The 20,631-nt window shown below is 32.1% G+C and overlaps 1 protein-coding gene across 2 annotated transcripts in view; it reads right to left on the bottom strand.

The window, feature by feature from the left end:
* Positions 1 to 4,717, bottom strand: part of LOC105339713 (serine/threonine-protein phosphatase 6 regulatory ankyrin repeat subunit B) — a 77,781-nt gene extending 73,064 nt beyond the window's left edge. The window contains exons 1-2 of one of the 2 annotated variants that reach the window (XM_066068563.1): positions 4,530 to 4,717; positions 1,696 to 1,851 (exon numbers count right to left, since the gene is read on the bottom strand). The gene's annotated coding sequence lies outside the window, so the exon portion shown is untranslated. The remainder of the gene's footprint in view (positions 1 to 1,695; positions 1,852 to 4,529) is intronic. The other variant, XM_066068564.1, reaches the window with a different exon arrangement.
* Positions 4,718 to 20,631: the final 15,914 nt, after the last annotated feature.

The following is a 20,631-nucleotide window of genomic DNA, read 5'->3' as shown; positions in this document are numbered from 1 at the left end:
CTAAAAAAAATACTATTTTTATTCATAAACGATTCAACATGCAATTAAATAATTTAAAAGTCTTAAACTTTTTCTCAAATTCTGACAGACTTGTCAAAAGAAACTTAAATATTCAGAAAATAAAACCAAAAGTATGGGTCTATAATGTAAATTTTGAGATATGTTGTGTAATAAGCTAGTTTAGGGGAAAATTGGAGTTTATTTTTTCTTTACTTTTATGAAATATCACTTTAACATGTCAATATATGTCGATAGAAACATTGAAATATTGTTGAAATATGTTTTTTGAAACAACACTAAGATATCCCAATGCATAAACTATCTGAAAATTTGGTCTGCACGGAAAAAAAGAAAGCCCAAATGACGGTACTCTAAAACAACTGAGTTATGAAAAATGTTCATTTTCTTCTTAAAAACCTTCCGCCACAAAATATAGTCCCCTACTACACTCTCTAAATATGGAATTTTTCCTTCACTATTTCATTCAATATAGTTTATTTAGCATTGTAAAAAAGGAATTTACAAGTAGAATTCATATATGACACAGAATTTTCAGACTGGAGGTGACACAAAATGGCTACCAAAAATCAGAGGATCGAACCTCTTTAAAACGTGTTAGAAAATTGTGTCGAGGGGAATGATTCCAGAGCACTTGCCCATTTAATTTTGTTACACTATATGTAAATGTAGTAATGTTAAATCCGGTCAACAAGATACGGGAAACTGCAAATGGCAATCGTTTATAAAAACAAAAAAGTGAGTTTTTTTTAGAGATGGATACAACTTTATTTCATTATCGAAAATTTTTAATGAAAACATATTACTTAACTTGGCTCATTCTGTGATATACGATTAGTCATATAGACCAGTAAGTTCATCATTGGAATAATCGATCTCCAAAACGAGATTGTAAGTACATCAGATATGTTGATATGTTTGATATTAAAGCTTTTTTGCGTAGTTTGCTTTTAGAACCAAAAAAAAATTAATGTAAATATCTATGTGTGGTTTTTAACCTATTTTCTTATATATTTGTTTTTAAGTTATTGCTTCCACCACTTTTTAATGATTTTAAATAATAAAAAAAATACACATACCTGTAAAAAAATACAATTAAAATCGATCAAAGGCAGAAAATCTTAGATATCATCATTTACACATTATCAATTTTTCTCGGAAAACTTCATCGGTTCAAACACGGATTTTTTATGGAGATTTTTAATGGGAAATGTTACATACTGTGGAATCATTAGATTTCGTGGTGGCTCAATTTTCATGGTTTTCTTCGGTACCTCTCATCCACGAAAAAACATCCTCCACGAATTGATAAATTAGGGTAATAAAGTCATATCCTTTTGTAGATTTGTAGATATATAAGAATACACGATATGACGTCCCCACGAACCTGTAAAATTTAAGCCATTCACGAAAATTGGCCCCCACGAAATTTAATGATTCCACAGTATTAGGTTGTGGTTTATGTGAAATGTGTTTATGTAAGTACCATGGGCGATTTGTTTCTCGGTTTATTTTTTCTCGTTCATTGAATCTATTTAAAAATAAGATAAGACACTTGTGGAGATCAAGGTATTATTAAACACTTTCCATTTTGTTTAAATTGTGTGAGAATTGCTTTTCTGGTGATTTAGTTGATATTTCTAATTTTTAGTTTTTGTTTTTGTTTTGCTTCCATACCTTGCTTTATCTTATTCTTTTCTTTTTCAATCGATGAAGTACATTATTCCTTTTCATGACTACAGTTTGTGTTATTATTAGAATGTTTTTTATCACCAAGTATTGGTCAAATATCCCCTTCTTCGTGCAATTCTACATCATCTTTTCTTCGACGGACTGTAATTAAAGAAAATAAAAGTATGTATTATTTTCATAGAACGGTATGGGTGTCATTTGATGTAAACTATGTATCACCTCAAAATTAGGTCAAAAATATTGTATTGTGTAGTTTTGAAAATGATACCCACACTTAAAAGAAATATCAAAAATATTGTTTTATCCTGTTTCGTTCGTCCGAACGTTTGTAGATCGGTATTTTATGTTTTTCATTCCAATACTGCTCTTGTATTTTATGCATTAGACTTATCATCTGCTAGAATATGATTTTAATTGTTATGTTGATTTGTAACTAGATTTTTATAATGCCAAAATAAGTTTACAATGTGACAGCAAACCGAGTTTCATTTTGTATTAACGGAGCTCATAATCCTTTCTTTGATATTTAAAAATACATCAAAGTACGATGCTTACATGTGCTAATGAAATGCCAAAAAACCTTCTCGAAAACTATTTGAGTAATTATATTCACAAATGATGCATTATGATAAAGATATATAGCAGAAAAGATAAAATTCATTCGCTTGTTATGTAAATCTTAGTTTAATGAATAAAATGAATTTAAATGATGAAATTCATTCGCATGTTTATGTAAAATCTTAATAATGAATCAAATGGATCTAAATATTTAAAGAAATACTTAAAGAGGAAACTTGTATTTTAATCAATAGTTTAATTTTTGGAACAATACATAAAATAAATTTTAAAAGTGTATTTAACATATAAATTACAATGCCAGCCTCTACATGTACCAAAACATGTCTATTTATGACGTTGCGTAACTACTGTCAGTTCAAGCATCTTTTACAACATACACCATAACATAGCATTGAATTCTCAAAACATAACATTGGAATCGGACACCATAGCATTGAAATCTCATATCATAGCAAACAATCTCATAGATTCTCATTCGTCATATCATACCATAGCGTACCATATTACATTATTTTAAATCGGTTTAAAATGCTTTTATTTTAAAAACAAATAAATGTTCAGATTGCAGATTAGTGGTAAATTTTGGCTTCTTGTCATTTTTCTCAAAATGTTTGGAACTCTTCTGTGTATGCATATGGGGGCGTTTTTGTTCAAATTTCATACCATACCATACCACAGCATAGCATAGCATACATGTACCATATCATTAAGCTCTTCATTTCAAATTCTCATAGCATATCCTACAAATCCCATAGCATATCATTAAAATCGCATATCATGGCATATTATAAAATTAAAGAAGATTTGCACGAAATGACTAGATTTATATTTATGTCAGACTCTGCATATTTTAGAGGAAAGCAACATGTTTGACATAAACGTTGCCTACCTAAGCAACAATAACTATAACTCTGATCAAATCAGCATTACAGAATCAAAATATCTTGACAATTAGGTATAGTAAACATGCATGGTGAATCTTCAACAAAATGTTGAAAAATAATCTACCGATTGTTATCCACGTATTCAAAACCCCCTCTATTGATTGAGTATTTGTGAAAGAGTTTGATCTATTCCTGTTTTTAAAACCCCTCTGTGGCCCCATTTTTTTCTAGGTAATCATGGTTTGATCAAACTTTAATCTGTACAACCTGTGCTGTCAGACAAGTTTCAGATGTTTTGGCTGGATGCTTTTTCAGAAGATTTTGATTTTTTTTTCTCTATTATCTTTATGTGTTCCTACATAAAAATTGGACTACCTCCTCCCTTTTTTATGTCCTACCCATACCCAAGGGATCATGATTTGAACAAAATGTAGCTGTTTACATTATCAATATTACTGTACATGCCCAATATGTTTAAATCTGCGATTGAATATATATCAGGACAGCAGACGATTCAAGTACCATTTAAATGCTTTTGACGACGGTTTTGAACGATAGACCTTACAGCAATGAGTTAAATTCCAAAGCCTTTTAACTCTATCGTTGGCCAACGATGAATATTTAGGATAGTTACAAAAGAATTAGCTTTGTTCTCCATACAGAAAACCGTACATATTTAGACTGATGTATGTGTACGATGTGCTAACTGTATTCAAAAACTTTAAATCTATATCTCTGAACTGGGAATTTCAGAAGAAAAAAGCCTTTTTTCATTACTCATTTATGTTTGAATTTCAATAGAAATTTCATATGATATCGATGATAACATTCAGGGCGTAAGTCATATTATATTACTGAAAAACAAATTGTTAAAAATAGAAAGGTAAAATAAATGATGACCATTGTTTTGTTCTTCTTTGAATCAATACTACTTCAGGTATATTTCTAATAAGAATAAGTAAATCTTCCGCTTCATATTCCTATATTCTATCCATTTCTTAATTGTTTATTATTAATAAAACGTTATTAGTGGAGTATGCTATAGATAAAAGAAAATGATGTGCTTACACTTTCGTTTTGAGCAAGCATTGAGGCAATGAAAGTTCCCACTACCACAAAACATACTTTGGTATGCATACTCATTTTTTTGTCTCCTTAAGAAGAGTTTGCAAGGACTCTAAAAAATGTTGTACAATGTTTCAAGTTTCTTTTCTAAGGGATATGAATTTAAAAAAAAATCTCCTTTGTTTTACATTTCTTCTGAGTACTTGTTTAGAATGCCACCTGCTGGGGCACAGACAGATTATAAAAGATAATATTTAAAAGTTAAATATTAATAAATATTCTCAAAGTTACCTGTTCCTGGTCCTATATGAAATACATTTACATTTCCTTACACGGTTCTCTGTCTCTAAGGTGCGTATATCACTCGGGCATATCACACAAACAGTCGGGTAGGATACCGTCACGTGATCTCTCAGAGCAAATAAAATGTCGTACTTTAACGCCACTGTTTACGGATTCTATAGACATTGATTACGTGGATCCTCAGGTCTACGCAGAAATATATAAGCAAGGTAAAACCGAAAGCGATGTGGAAGATTAAAGCTGCTTGGTCCGAGTTTTTGGTTTTTACGATATCAAATACTTTTCCAAAGAAACGAATCATCTAAGAAAGTTATGAACTTTCTCCTATTTACACCAGCAGCATCGGTCTCCTTTCATAGATAGAAATATTTAAACTAAATAAAATAATTTCTCTTTGGGCAAAAAAAAAAACAAAAAAAAAAAAAAATCAAAATGCACCACGGGAATGTTTAGAAAAGGGAACCATTTTGTTTCGTCCCCGAGCAAAAAACACCTTAAGAAATCTTAGCGAACAAAATGTACACGTTTTTTAAATTACCTTAATATTATGACCTTTATTTATAGCGATATCGAAGTTGTAAAACAACCATGCCGGTCTCTTCGTTAGGGGCGAATTTTAACATGAGGCGAAATAACGTAATTCCTTTTTTGTCGCTTGTTTTGTTAACAAATTTTGTCCATAATAATATTCCATTGAAAGTCGGCTTAATTGAACGTGAAAATTACTGCAATGTCTATCATGATGCACATTCTTAGCATAACCGTCGTTTAAAAGCTTATGCAATTTTTATATAAAATCGGACCAAGCTGTTTTAAACTTTAGCATGAGAACCAGGCTAAAACACTTTTTATCTGAATTGGGAATTTATGCCATGAGCACGTATTAGACTTAATTGTAAATTTGTCGGTAAATAGTACAGAAACAGAGTGTTTCTTTTAAGGTATTCGATGTATAACGACCACATTTTTTACCTTATAAAGGAATGGTCCGATATGATATCATTTTGAAGGTGTTATCAAAAAAAATACTCCACAATTTTCAAAATTTTGATTATGGTCCAACTAATTTCACATGAATTTTGCATTGAAGTCCATGGTCAACGTATGTTTTTTTAAGATATTGTAAAAAGTAACTTCGTAAAGCATTTCGTTGGTTAATACATGCATAAACTTTACTAAAATATGAAATGAAATTAATCATTTACCGCAGATATTTTGACAAAATTGAAATTTTCTTTTTTTTCATCAAGGGGAGATAACTCTTTAAAATTGTTTTAGGTGCAAAATGACCGGCTTCTTATATGTTATCAGTCATGTGAATTAGTTTCATGTCCCTTTCAATGTTACCAGCAATAAATATTTAACTAGTTTAAAATGTCATTGAATATCCCTTCCTTATACATTGAATACCTTAAAGAAATGATAGACATGTGATATCAATTGTCAGAAATTACAACATGCTTCAAATAGCATGAATTGCGATGTTTTGTTTGTTGTTACTATTCAGTATCAAATGAATCAAAGAGAAGATTTAAAAACATTAAATGCATCTAACACTATATGACGATTTTGTTCCCACCCTAGAGTCTGAACCCCTACTTCGGGAGACATAAAATTTGTAATTTTGGCAGAGGACTTTATATGCAATCAGTTTTTTCTCAGTATCAGCAGAAGTAAATAAGAAAAGTTAGAAACGTTATATGCATTAACACTTTATGTCCATTTCGGCCCCGCCCTAGAGTCAATAAATTTGCAATTTATGTTTCCTTTACGTCAAAGATGGATCATATTAAATTTGAAAAGAATTGGTCATGTTGTTTTTAAAAGGTAGTTAACAATGTTTCATTGTTAACACAAGATACACAACGCACGACAAATGACGACGGACGTAACCAATTGGTGACTTAGTTTACCTATTAATATTGAACCCTTTGGCTTTCTATAGAAATTGTTCCTGGTATAACAATTACATCGCTAAACGCCATGCATAAATTTATATTTATAAGAAGAGGGGTGTCCAGAAATAAGCTAATTCAAACCCATGCTAAATTGTTTAACAACCACTTTTCGACAAATATTCTACACGCCAAATGTAATACGTTTTAAGTATTTTTAGCAGGAATGTTTATAAAATTAAGTCTTATTATATGCCATTATTTGCCAAAAACACAATGCATGTAACACTGTTCACAAATGCTAAAACCTCTGATACTCTTCAATTTTCGTGGCCTGCAGTGCTTTGCTAGAGTGCTATTGTTATATCTGCAGTTGTAATTGCGATGGAACTTGGATTTGCCCAGCCTCTAAAGCGGTAAAGATATGCATAAGAGTCAGGAACCAAAGAGCAGGCGCTGCTGATCTAGATCCTGGGTCGTCAATGGCAAAACTTACTACTGACCCGTTTCTTTCATGTCGATGATGGTTGCTTCCGGTTAATCTGTAACTGCTTCTGCGACGGCTCTTATACATGCACGTGTCCTAGCGCTAGGTTCGTGAGAACTAACTTATTAAAGATTTGAGATGACAAGGATCATTGCGATCTGTGTTATTATGCAATTTATTATTAAACTTCTCTTTTTTCTCTGTTTCGCTCTCAGTAACTTAATTAAGGATGCTACATGTAGGTGGTCAATAAAGAACCTTAATTTTTTTAGATATACTTTCAGAATAACAAATTGCATGTATTATTAAAGACAAATTATCAATATAGTTTTCACACGTTCTGTATACCTTAACCTTAGACAGTTTGTATTCAATATTATTAATGAAAAGTGTATATATACCTAAAGTAAATATTTGGGTGATATGATTATTCTAAACCCGTTTAAGTGTTACTGTTATTAATACAATAAAGCCACAACCATCCCAATAGTCTTATTTGGATTCCGTCGTTGAACAGTATTTTTGCCAGGCAGTGTCCTTTCCCCCTTCCTCTACGTGTTTTCCAAAGGATCCGCTTTCTAAGTAAGAAGCGCACAATTATAGCTTTTGGTGCAAAGGGCTTAACCGGTACATTACCTGTGTTACGCGGTATCCTGTGGGCATTCTGAATAGGGATACAGTCCAATGTACTGGAGAAATTTTCAGTATATCACAAAGAAACTCTTTAATCACTGCATTGGGGTTTTCATGGTCTTTTCTATCAATACCATAGAACAACAAATAATTAATTGTACTTTCTTGACCTTTACTCATAATAAGCAAGCTGATTTTCTACCACTTCTAGTTTGTGTTTTAACTCATTAATTTTTTTTGTTTTACAGTTTAGTTTCCCTTGCCCTTTGTTCGACTCAAGTTCTGTGATGCTGTCATCGTAATTAAGCAACGTTTTTTATATCTCAATAAATACGCTCTATATGTCGCTCAGAGAATTTCCAATAGATGTTTCTACCGTTGACATTTTCTGGTTGATAGTACCCTCAAATTTCTCGAACCAAGACGCCATTAATTTTTTCAAATCCAAATTTGTTACCTCGACATCGGACGGGCTGTTTTTTTTTCAGGGTTTTTCCTAGCGAAGCATCCCCTTCACTGCTGCTTTGCTTTCCTTTCCCCTTAGGCGGCATGTTGTAATAGCTTTCGTATTTTTATACAGGGTTTTTAGTTGAAAAGGAGCAAAGACGGGTCTCCTTTTTAAATCCGCGTGCCATGATGTACGTCACCAACCGGGAGTGCATTTTGTCTGGGTGGTTCAAATACCAAGCTGAATCATCCTGCAGGGGGTGATCTTTGGGCTTGTCAGTGTGAATCAGCGACTAAACACATGATCACTGAGCCATCTTTTTACCCAGCTTAAATAAGCAAGCTTAGACCTTTCTCTCAACAAATGGTTGTAGAAAGGACAACAATGAATCCCCTTCACATAATTTCAGATTTTTAAATTTAAAATAAATCTGTATCTTCGCAGCTCGACAGCTGTGTTGAGTTTTTAAAAAGGCATTGTCCTGTCTGTTCTTGTATGCATGGTTTGCATACAAAACAACATGTAGAATCTTATAGTCATTGCTTTTATATGTTTTGGCAATATTTTGGTCAGTTTTGGGCAGAAACAAGTCAGTTCAAGATGGTCGCACATCCCCCTTTATGTACATGCAACTGTATGAATTATGTTTTCGTCTATCGTTTAATCTTTTTTAGGGTTTTTTTTTTGGGGGGGGGGGAGGGTTCTGTAGTGTGTTTTTATGACGTTCCCTTAGATTCAAAATTTGTCTTTATCGTTGGCCCATCACACTTAATGTTCATAAATGCTCTTATTTATAGTGAGGATATCTCCATCTTTATAGTATACATGTACATTCTACCATTCTGGAATAATCTTAAGTAGCTTTTTTCAAGAATTGATAAACAAAATCCATCCATACTTAAGTATGCATGATAACGAATTTACCCTTGTATTTGCCGTTAACTCACAGATGCTCAATGACAAGACCGATCCCACCCTATCCCAACCAACCCATACCCCCAAGTACAATGTACAAGGGTATAATGCGCTTATTTCACTGTTTATACCTTCATTTCTGTGTTTGTGCGTGCGTGGAATTTATGTGGCCATATTGGCCCGCCCTAATATCTGAGCCCCTGACCCGGGAGCCATGAATTTTACAATAGACATGTAGGTAGAGGAGTTTGTGGACGTCATAACCATGCATTCAATTTTATCCCGACATGAATGGGAGTAAAGAAGAACATTTTCTAAAAAAAAAAATTTGGAATTTATTCATTTCATTATTAACAATCAAAAAATATTCTATGTTTCTGTTTATATTATTTACAATGCGTTAGGGATGCATTTTTAATGATCAAATGAAATTTGAGTCAGTAGTTAAGTTAGAAGCAATATACAGAGCTCACAATTCTTTGTCATGTAAACATGGTTCGTGTCCTGTTTTTGTTTACTTGGGTTCAATATACCATTAAAAATCTTTTTAAAGCTGGTTTTTCTATCTTCTTAGTCATTTTAAGCATACACAAAGAGTTCCTAACGTTTACTACATTCATTTTGGATTTTCACTTCAAATTCAAAAGGTAAACAAAAGCTTTGTTTACATAGCAAAGAATCATAAATTCTGAAACTCGCTTATAACTCAACAAATGATACTCAAATTTTAGTTGCCTATTAAAACTGTCTTATTGAATCATTGTAAACATTTAAATCGGAAAAATATTTTTTTTTACCAAAATCGTGACCATGCCCCTTTAAAGATCGGGGCATGTTAACAATCAGTGTGAATAATTATAGAACCAGCATTTAATGACAACAAAATCTCATCTAACATAACATTCAATAATTTCTATACCTTCAAATCAACATGACATTAAATCGGTGTTGATCAAAGGAACTAACCAACCCACATTTACTTTAATTTCGTAATTTTATGTTTCTACATCATATCAATAACAAAAACATCATACAAGTAATAACAGGAAGATTGAAGGCGTATTTAATTGTGTTTTGGCACCAAATTATACGATATGCTCGTCAGTTTTCGCTCAATCATTATTATTAATTATAAACATGCGGAAATGCACGACTAATTAGCTGAATGTTTCTCGTTTCAACAATATTAAATTTTACATCTCTCAATCCATCACATCATAGGTAGGAATGCAAAAGTTAAAAAATAAAACACTTCAATTTGGATTGAGAGGAAGCATTATTGCGATTGTTTAGATTTTCTTCAGAAAAGTGCAAAAGAGGAAATAAAAATATAGAATTGAATTAAGCTATAATTATTAATGAAAACGAAAAACATGTCAGCGCTTTTGCCTAGCAAGATCATTTGTGGACTGCCGACATTGATGTCTCTGTATCCCAATCTTTAAAAAATCAGTCGTCGCTCCTTTTCAGTCAACCATAAATTCTGGTTTCTGTTTAAGAAGACTACACAACATAAATTTCTGTTGCTATCCATACATTGAATTGATTAAAGGTGTGTGGCTATCCATACGTTGAACGGATTCAAGGTGTGTGGCTATCCATAAATTGAACTGATTAAAGGTGTGTGGCTATCCATAAATTGAACTGATCAAAGGTGTGTGGCTTTCCATACATTGAACTGATTAAAGGTGTGTGGCTATCCATACGTTGACCGGATTGAAGGTGTGTGACTTTTTGAAAGTGTTTAGCTCTTAAGTTTGTATAACACTTCACATTTTTCAAATGAGTTTAATTAAACAAAACAAAAAACCCTAAGAGCGGCAGATGTATGTATGCAGAAAACAACAAATTGCTATGGTTTGACCCTACATGTAAAACTTAACATTTCTCAAGTGTACTCAAATAAATTTCAATGAACGAAGTAAAAGGAAATCAAAATGCTGCAGATGTTTATATAGAGTGAAGACAAAACTGATTTTTAAAAATTTTTTTTATGTGATTTAAAACAAGTTAAGGACTCTCAGTACTTCACAGCTTTAAAAATAAATGGCAAAACAGATACGGGACAGTAAATAGAGATGATCCACATCCAGTATAAAGGTTACTAAACAGTCTCGCACATATTTTTAATTTTCCAAATTTCCAAACCAAATTTTCTTGTGTTAGCTTAATAGTTAAAGGAGGCTCAAACAATGAAATTATTATTTAGGAAGAAAAAATTCCATACAGTCTAGCTCTAAGATTTAAATATTTTCCAATTTCTTTCTACATTGGTGTTTTTCTTAAGGAGATCAATACATATTATTTTATAAACTTGTTAATAACGGTTTATAACAAAAACAAACTGGTGATTACACTTCAGAGTGGATATGTATTTTAGTTGTGTTGAAGATAATAAAAAAATAATATGCCACTGAATTCACAGAGAGGTATCCAATTACAATTAATGGAATGGACCCAATTATCAATATTGAGGTCTAAGTAACTATAAAGCTGGATAATCGCTTGAGAACTAGGAAATTCTGACATATATGCGAGGTCTCTAAGATCGTTGAGACAGTTGTTATTGGTATTAGGTAAATCATTAAGGTCTGACAATTCTTTTTAATTTGTTCACAAAGAAATATGATCTTTTCAGAATGTTACCTGAGAGATAAGTTTATAATATACATGTAGGTCACGTAAAATTAAATGTACTTCTTTTGGTATTTTTTGCTCTTAATAGACGTCGGCGTCGTAACAATAAAAACTACCGGTATTTTTGCACAGTATGGTTGAAATAAAATGTTTGAGAGTTAGAAATCAAATGGGAATTTTTTTTTAATCAATCCTAGATTTAATTGGTAGAATTGAAGAGAATGGATGGGAATCTTGAACTGAGGTTTTGATCAGATCATGACGAGTTAAAATTTGAATGACTTAAAAGTACAGAGACCAAATATCAAACATTAGGTTTTCTGTTCCGTTCATAGACAGTTATATTTGATGCACCAAAATAAACTATAGTAGTTTTCCGTGTACATCGTGATATTTTATAAAAAACATATGTTATTTCTGAGGGAGCAACTAATAAACAGTGTAAGCCATTATATTGAACATGACTTTGGCTTAAGGTATATCACTCCTCATGTTTTGATTTCATTGCGCAGATGATCATTATATTTGAAATGAATATGATTTTATTTATTTAATCATCACAGATAGATTATTATTTCATAATTACACAACATTCATAAAGAAAATCCATTTGAATTCAAGAAACAAACAAGCTTTTTTGGGGAACTATTTTTTCGTGCGGAAGGTTTTTTAGACAAAAATGACAGAAACAAGCAATTTTATGAATTTTCATTATACTTTTCTTTTTATTATACTTTATTCATTATTCACATTTCTAACGTTTGATTGGTTTGTAACATATTTTATAGGTTCTGTGTGACATGTACAAAATCAAATCTTGAGATTGTGATAGCCGTTTAGCATAAAATCATGCAAATATATAGAACATGTCTGAATTTTTTTAAGCCAAATTTTGCGAGAATTTTACCTTTGAAGCCCTATATCTAAAATTTGACATCACTGACCCCCATGTTATATTATGTCAAAATGATACTGAATACATATCTAGGCAAACAGGATTAATCTTATAAAATTCTTGATATTCAAAAAGTTTTTATTTCAAATCAAATTGAAACTATTATAGAAATTGTCTATTTTAAGTGCAAAAAGGTCACAAAAAAGTTTATGCAGCTTCTTACAATTTTTAAATTTGCGTAATCCCTCTATTCAGTGTGACCATTGTGCATAATTAAAAACAATATTTGAAGAAATAAGTTTGCTTAATCAAAAATACTGACAACAAATCCTAATCAGGATGAAATTGCATTTTAGGTGCGAAAAGGTCAAATTAAATAGGCCATAACTCAGAGGGATGGATACTGACCCCCCATTATCTTTGTATTTTGTAAGTATGTTTTGTCTACAGATTTCAATGATATACTTCTCAAGAAAATATTGATACAACAACATTGAGGAGTGGGATACCTTAATATTCTTCTCTCGTGTGTTTTTGCCGTAAGCAGTCTATTAGTTATATATTGTTGTCTCTCTTTGCACGTTGGCTCTCTGAGTGACTGTTTAGTGCCGTTTAAATTTTCTTATTGCGCACTTGGATATTGATATCTGACCGTAAGATCGACACTGGGGATTTCTAGAAGCCTTGCTACTCGTTGCTTTGTGTCTTGACCTTTGCTATTAGTTTGATGAGAGAAATTTGATTAAGCTCCCTTGTTCGATTAGTCTGAATATAGCACAGGCACTTGTTTCTGAGAAAAAAATTTACCCTATAGTATAAATTAATAATAACACAAGGTATCTAACTCCGAATGAGGTAAACCACCCCCTATCGTGTGTTGCAGTCGTTGTCGCTTTAATACGGAATGCAATGCAACAGTGTTTAGTACCATTTTCTTCTACAATAAATTATCTAAACAACCATATACAACATGCTTACTTTTGTTGTATTCTAATATGCATAATCTGCGTCAAAACATGATAGACGCCAATTGAAATGTAGGCACTGACCTGATAGTATCGCAGAGAATAAAAAAAAATGAAATAACGTGATTTAAAAAACATTTTCAGTGTCTAAAATTTGCAAAAAAATAATGATGTTTAAATAAAGTAAAATATTGCAAAATAAACGTTTCGTTAATTAAATATGAATTGATGATCAACCACTGCTAGCTGCTGTCAGCCACTGCTAGCTGCTATTTTTAGGTACTGGTGAATTTCAAGGTTTTCGGTATACCTCGGAAATTTTCATTGCGTTGAAAGAAAGAAGCAGATAATCACCGGATAGTGGATTTTGAAAACATTTCAGGTGGTAGAATTTGAAAACGCCATGAATTTTGCAATAGAGCATAAAGAAGGATTTTGTTCATGGTATGAATTAAATACAACATTTAACTATGAATTAAATGAATAACTATATAATAGACAGTTTACACATATAAAGAAAAATACAAAAACATTTTTTTTCAATATAGTTAACGCTACGGTTCAATTGGAGTCTATCATGTTTTGACGCAGATTATGCACATTAGAATACAACAAAAGTAAGCATGAAATATATGGTTGTTTAGATAATTTATTGTAGAAGAAAATGGTACTAAACACTGTTGCATTGCATTTCGTATAAAAGCGAAAACGACTGCAACACACGGGATGGGGTGGTTTACCTCATTCGGAGTTAGATACATTGTGTTATTATTATACTATAGGGTAATTTTTTTTCTCAGAAACAAGTGCCTGTGGGATATAGTATGACATAAAAGAATCATATCAATTGAATTCCTCTACAATGATAAGCATTATATTTTTTCTAGTTTTGATGTGTTATTTTCAAGCTGTTTCGTGCAAGAGTTTCCTTCAATTGATTTATTCAAACACTGCTGCTTTTAGAGGTTAATATCTGTGCCATTATTTGTATATAAATGCACAATCATTACTAAGATGCAATACAACATATATCTACCACACTGTTAACAAAGATTTCACCGACATTTTAGCGTTTAGCGTTATCAAACAAAACATAATTAATCTCGCATTTGTAATAATTGTCGGATATTTGTTTTTTCAATAAATCTGATCTAATATAGTCTTGAATGAAAGCATACTGTTTAATACATGTAGCATGTTATAAAACATATACAAAGATGAATCTGTTGATTGATCAATAACAAAAAATTCTTTTCTTTTTTTTCACAGCTTAGGTATACTTTTCTTTTACATTTGTCAATCACTTCTCACTAGAGCAAAGTGAGCAAATGCTCCATTTATCGCCAAATGCTAGATATTTGCACAGAGATTCCTGGGTCTAACGATTGTCTGTTTGTATTTCAGCCATTTAATTAAGGTGGATCGTTAATAAGGGGCACAACACCGATGAAATATAGGCACGGGATAGACGGTCGTGTGTACTAAATGATAAGTCGTACAGTTTATATGAGATTCTGAAAAAAATTAAAATAAAAAAGCATTTAAAATAGACTTTAACTCAAAATCCGATATTAACAGGAATTTGACTTCCTCATCAAAATCTCAAATTTTGACAAAGACAAAGATTTTCAAAGAAAAAAACCCACACTAATTTTATGGATTTTGTTAATAAATTTAAAAAAAAAATTGAAAATCTGTAATTTTTTTTATTTCCTATTTAAATAGAAACGTGAATAAATATAAAAAAAACAACTAGATTCGATCTCGTTGCGAGCAACGAGTGGGTCTTCCGTCCGTTTTTTTTTAGTAAGACGATTTTTAGGGTGAAATTGTTAATTTACACAAAAATAGGGAAATAAAATTGGGCACTCGGGGCTTGATCCCGGGTGGCTTGGGTACTTTTCCATGATTTAACGACTGAGCTTCTCGGACTCTCGCCTTTAGCAGTAATTATCCTTTGAATTTCATTGATTTCACAAACACATTCGAAATACACCCTCCCCCTTTTTATGTGTGCCCTTAGACCTTGACCTTGGTCGTTTGATCTTGACCTCTTAGAACTGATATGTTATAAGTATCTGCAAGATATATATCAGATTCATTTATATGTTCAATTAGCTTTTTCGACCCCCTTTCTCCTTATTTTTAGGTTTGACCTTGACCTTTGACCTCTAAGAACTGGTGTATTATAAGTATATGCAACATATATATCAAATTCAGTTATATGTACAATTAGCACCCCCCCCCCCCCAAAGTTATCCCTTCTTTTGTACAAGAATTGATTTCTAATATGAAAATGACCCTCGATATTTGGACTGGAAATTGTATATTTCTATTTTTAAAAAATACCTAACAAAGTGTTATAACCGTTTGTCAGAATTTTTCAAAAGTTTGAAACCTTGTCTGCAATTTTACTCCAGACCACGTTTTAGACTACGCCTCCGAATAAAAATTGTAGCTCCAGTAAAACTCTGTAGAACTAGGCGAGCATTCATGGGATTGTTCCTTACACTTGAATCTAAGTGTTTGCCAAATTTAAAACGAAAGGAACCATATTGAAGAAAGTATTCCATCTCCAGCGGCATCACGCTATCATTCAGAGAAACGAAATTTCAACGCTTCGATATTTCTATCTAATAAATTCATGCTCATATTTCACTGAAAATTTGTGTTTACATTTTTATCAGCAGTCGTTGAAGATCCACGAAAGGTAACTCTTCCTTCCCAGACCCCGATTTTCTATGTAGTTAGTCGCGACAAGAGTTTGACCTGGGCTGTTGATTTCTTAGTCAACGCTATCCGGCGACATTGTTTACAAGCAGCACTGATTTTTATTAACAAATTGATAAGTATCTGAACCAATCGCTAAGCGCATATGTATTCATAATTCTTCTCAATTCTTTTTTAAAACATTTTCCGGAATGTAAACACGGCGGATCTAAACCATACGGGTGTGTATTGTTTTGCATCGCATCACATTCATTTAATTGACAGCCTATAGAATTTGAAACACGCACCTTTTAAGAGTGGTTCGTGACTGGAATACAAAGCTAATGGTCGCAGGTTCGATATCCGTCTCGGCCGACTTTTGATTCCTTTTTATATTGAATTGGAAATTGATATTTACTTATTTGAAAGGTGGAAAGGTCTCAGGCACGTAGCATCGTTTTTGAAAGTGGGGGGGGGGGGGGGGGGGGGCAGACTCATCCAAAGATTGTTCCGTGAGCAATTAGTCTACTAGTTATATATTTACATCTATTATGTATTATTTCTTTTATTTCGTACAGAAATTTATAGTTAATTCATAGCTCTATAGAAACAACCTGGTCCCGAGGTTATACAACTTTCTTGAGTACGATCTCGTACTCCAAATCGTACTCCGTGCTCCAAATCGTACTCCTACTCAAGATATCGAGGTTATAAAACTTTTACATACTCCTACTCGTACTCCGGCTGAGTACAAAAATGCGATTTTCTGAGTAAGCTTTGAAGCTTTCTCAAAGTCGTACTCAAGACATTTAATCTAAATAAAATGCAGTGCAAACATATAATATTGTTCATATTGTAACGTTGCTGTATTATACGCTCTAATTTAATCATATTTACATGTATATGAATTAAAATGGAAAGTTTTTACCATTTTATTAATGACATATCTAGATATAAAGGAGGTGGATTTAAGAGTAAGGGCGAACTGCAACCAAGATTATCAAAATAACTTTTAGATAGTTTGCTTCATTAATTAATGTACATATACATGTACAACTACGTACAAAAAACTACCGTTGACTAGCTCGACTTTTTAAGAATTCTGTTTTTTGTCAAATACGACCCATACACCCCATCATTTAAAACAAAGAAATCAATGTACATGTATCGTTATTAATCAATTTCAATCAGATGTACTTGCTGGGTCCATTTTTTGATTATAGTGAAAATGTAGGTTAGTTCTAAACATGACAAAGGATGGGTGATGCATAAAAGTCTAACGCTTTTATTACTTATTTATTAAGCAATTATCATAATGATTTATGTTGCATGCCACAAAACTTAGAAAGGGAAACATTTTATAGAATAAGCGGTAAATCAGTGGCGGAGTAAAGGGGGTCGCACCCGGCGTCCCCCCCCCCCCACCACACAGCCCTAAAAAAATTGTCCAAATAAAGTTAAATCATACTCCTTCTGGCAAAGAAAATGTACAACTTGCGAGTCTTAATTATCTTTTTGTTTTAACTTGGGGGATTTCTCTACATTAGACTGTTTCAATATGAAGAAAACGCGTGTGTTCAATGGTGTAACTAAAAAAACCCAGGAAAAAACATTTTGGTTACGCTGTCCTTGGGTTCAAATATGACCAGTCACCCATATACCCACCTTTAAGTAATTGGTTATACTAACTAGTGTTTTAACGACTCTTCCATTGTTATCATAATATAAGCTGGTATATATAGTTATCTTTTATTAAAACTTCATTAATTTACATTGTCCCATTGAACTTGATTTTTAAACTGATTAATTTACAGTCATTCGAAAGAAAAAAAATAAAAGGATATGTTTCTTGGATTTCTACAAGACAGAGGAATTTGATGACTGTAGGTCTTAAATCTACAAACCTTTAAAAATTGTAAATAATGTTATTACTTTAAGTATACCGGTAATCACGAGAAGAAATATCTTAAACGTCTATTTAAAGACTTCCTTTTTACCCTATAAAATCTCTAGAATCCTGGAGCTTCTGGGTCACCAACAGGACTTTGCCCTGGACCATCTGGAGGCAACAAAGCGGCCTCTCCAGACTCCCTGTCTTATACTGACGCCCCCTCTAACTTCACATTCTGGATCTACCCCTGGAACTAAATATTCTTAAGAGGAGTTGGTGTTGGTGTGTGTGAGTGGGGGGGGGGGGGCGAATCCTACTTCCAGTGGTTTATCTATACGATTGTTGTTGTTTTTTTAAATTTTCATAAAACAGTTACTATCTGCATGTGGAAAATATCGGCTTATAAATCGCCTTTCCTCTGTAGTGTCAAAAACGCTGTGAAAGAAAGTGGGCTTAAGATGTACATTCGGCAGGAATCTGGGCGCACAAGGAGAGTGAAAATTTCATCAATTAATTTTAAACATTTTTCGAATTATGACCGTTATTTGGTTTCTGTTGGATGTGGAAAGAGTGGAAAAATATTTGTAATGCAAAAGGTTTTATCATAATATGGGTCTAAATATAGCAACAGGATGCAATTTATGCAAAATCTTACTTATTTACAACTGTTTTTAAATGATTTTGTTGTCTCTGGGTCTTTTCTCCACAAATTTGAAACGGGTAAAGATAACACATTTCAACATTAAAAAAGTCGCTTTTTAAAAAGAAATGGAGAGATGACCCAGATATGACTAATTATGTACTTTTTAAAATTATTTTTTGAAAGATAAAAAACAAAGTCCATTGATATGACAGTGTTGTTTCAAACAGTACTTTACATCGCATATTGACAAGTCTCGCATGGCTCAGTGGTTTCGTACTGGATTAGTGAAAACAAACATGCAGTGTTTTGGGTTCAAATCCAACTGGTGGTCTTTTCTTTTTTTTAAATTAAAACTTTTTTTGTTTTAAATGTTTGTTATTATATCATAATGTTGAATTATAATATACCGGTATATTTTAATTTGTTGTTATTGATTTCTAGATCTGCTGTATTAATACTATTGTCTTTTCTTATTACTAGTTTTTTAGGATATACATAATATTACTTCATTAAAATATGTTTGAATTAACATTTCAAATATAACTAGTTATTGGTTTACCTCTCATTGTCATTTTTGAAAGCTTGTGAGTTTTTTTAATAACCGGAATAGCCATGTACTTCGACTCTCAACATAATATACTCAGTATTATGACATAGCCCTTCGAGGTTATAGACATTTAAATCACAATTGATTCGTGTCGACAATTCCTGCAAATTTACAATCTTGTGCGCTAACTTTCTTTAGAGTAATTTTGAACAAGGTTCATTTCTTTTTATCTCGAAATATCGATAATAAAAACCTATTTTGAAAGTTAACAAAAAGCAATCTTACTTGGAAATATAGAAAGTAATCAAGAATCAGCAGTAAGTAATTAAAACGCAGGTTAAAGGGCGTTAGATGTAAACATAAAGATAATATTTCGAATTTTTAAGTTTTGTATTGGCAATATTTTTAAAATTATGACGTACATATTTGGCTTCCTAGGTGACCATACATACTACATGTAGCTGCAGAGATCTAGATGTGTTCTTTGTCTAATATAGGCCGCAACTTCTTTTTAATTTTACTGCGGGAAGGTAGAGTATCCATTCCGAACCATCTACCAGTATTTGATTTTTATTTTCCAAATATTAAAGAAATTTTACCATGGAACATCACCTACCTTACGATCTTTATTATTTATTTCGAATTAAAACATCGAGAGCATAGACATGTCTAAGTATACGTAAGATGAAATGCATTGTTTGGTTTAACATTTGATTATAAACGCTCGAATATAAGGATGGTGGGTCCCGGTGACCCCATAGTCTTAAGTATTATATTAGTATCTTTCTACAAATAAAATTTGGTGTTATGACATCAAATTTTATTCTTAAATACACAGTTATGGAAAAACATTAACTATGATCGACGTATATATTCTGCTTGAGAATTCGGGTAATTTACAGTTAATTAAAAGCTTGTTTATGTAAAAAAAAAACACTTAAATTAATCATAACTCGCATGATCGAAGCTAGAATTTATGAGAGAGAGAGAGAGAGAGAGAGAGATATTTGAAGGGGATTTTTTTTATTCTATGCAATCGATTGAAAATACATGTACTACTTAAAATAGCTTCTTTGCATTTTCATGTGAGAGATTTTTCTCTATATAGCTTAGCTGTGGGAATATTCATCTCTTAAATTGTTTAATTTTATTAGCAAGTAACTATTTAGATAATTCATATAGCTATTCCTTTTTTATCTAAAGTAACCAAATATCTATATCAAATGCATCAAAATTAACACATGTATTTCGAATTTTAAAGATGAATAGGAAAAGGCTTGCTCAAAAATATCAATGGACGTTACTTAAGATTAAAAATGACACAGTATGTATGTATGAATTCTAAACACACATGTTCAAGCCTTGACTAAGTGAGAAAAATTGAACCATCAATAAAACCCCACAAAAAGGGGTACAGCAACTTTA

This window comes from Magallana gigas, chromosome 8 (assembly GCF_963853765.1).
Source record: "Magallana gigas chromosome 8, xbMagGiga1.1, whole genome shotgun sequence".
Classification (NCBI taxonomy): domain Eukaryota; kingdom Metazoa; phylum Mollusca; class Bivalvia; order Ostreida; family Ostreidae; genus Magallana; species Magallana gigas.
This window is presented reverse-complemented; position numbering and strand designations above follow the sequence as displayed.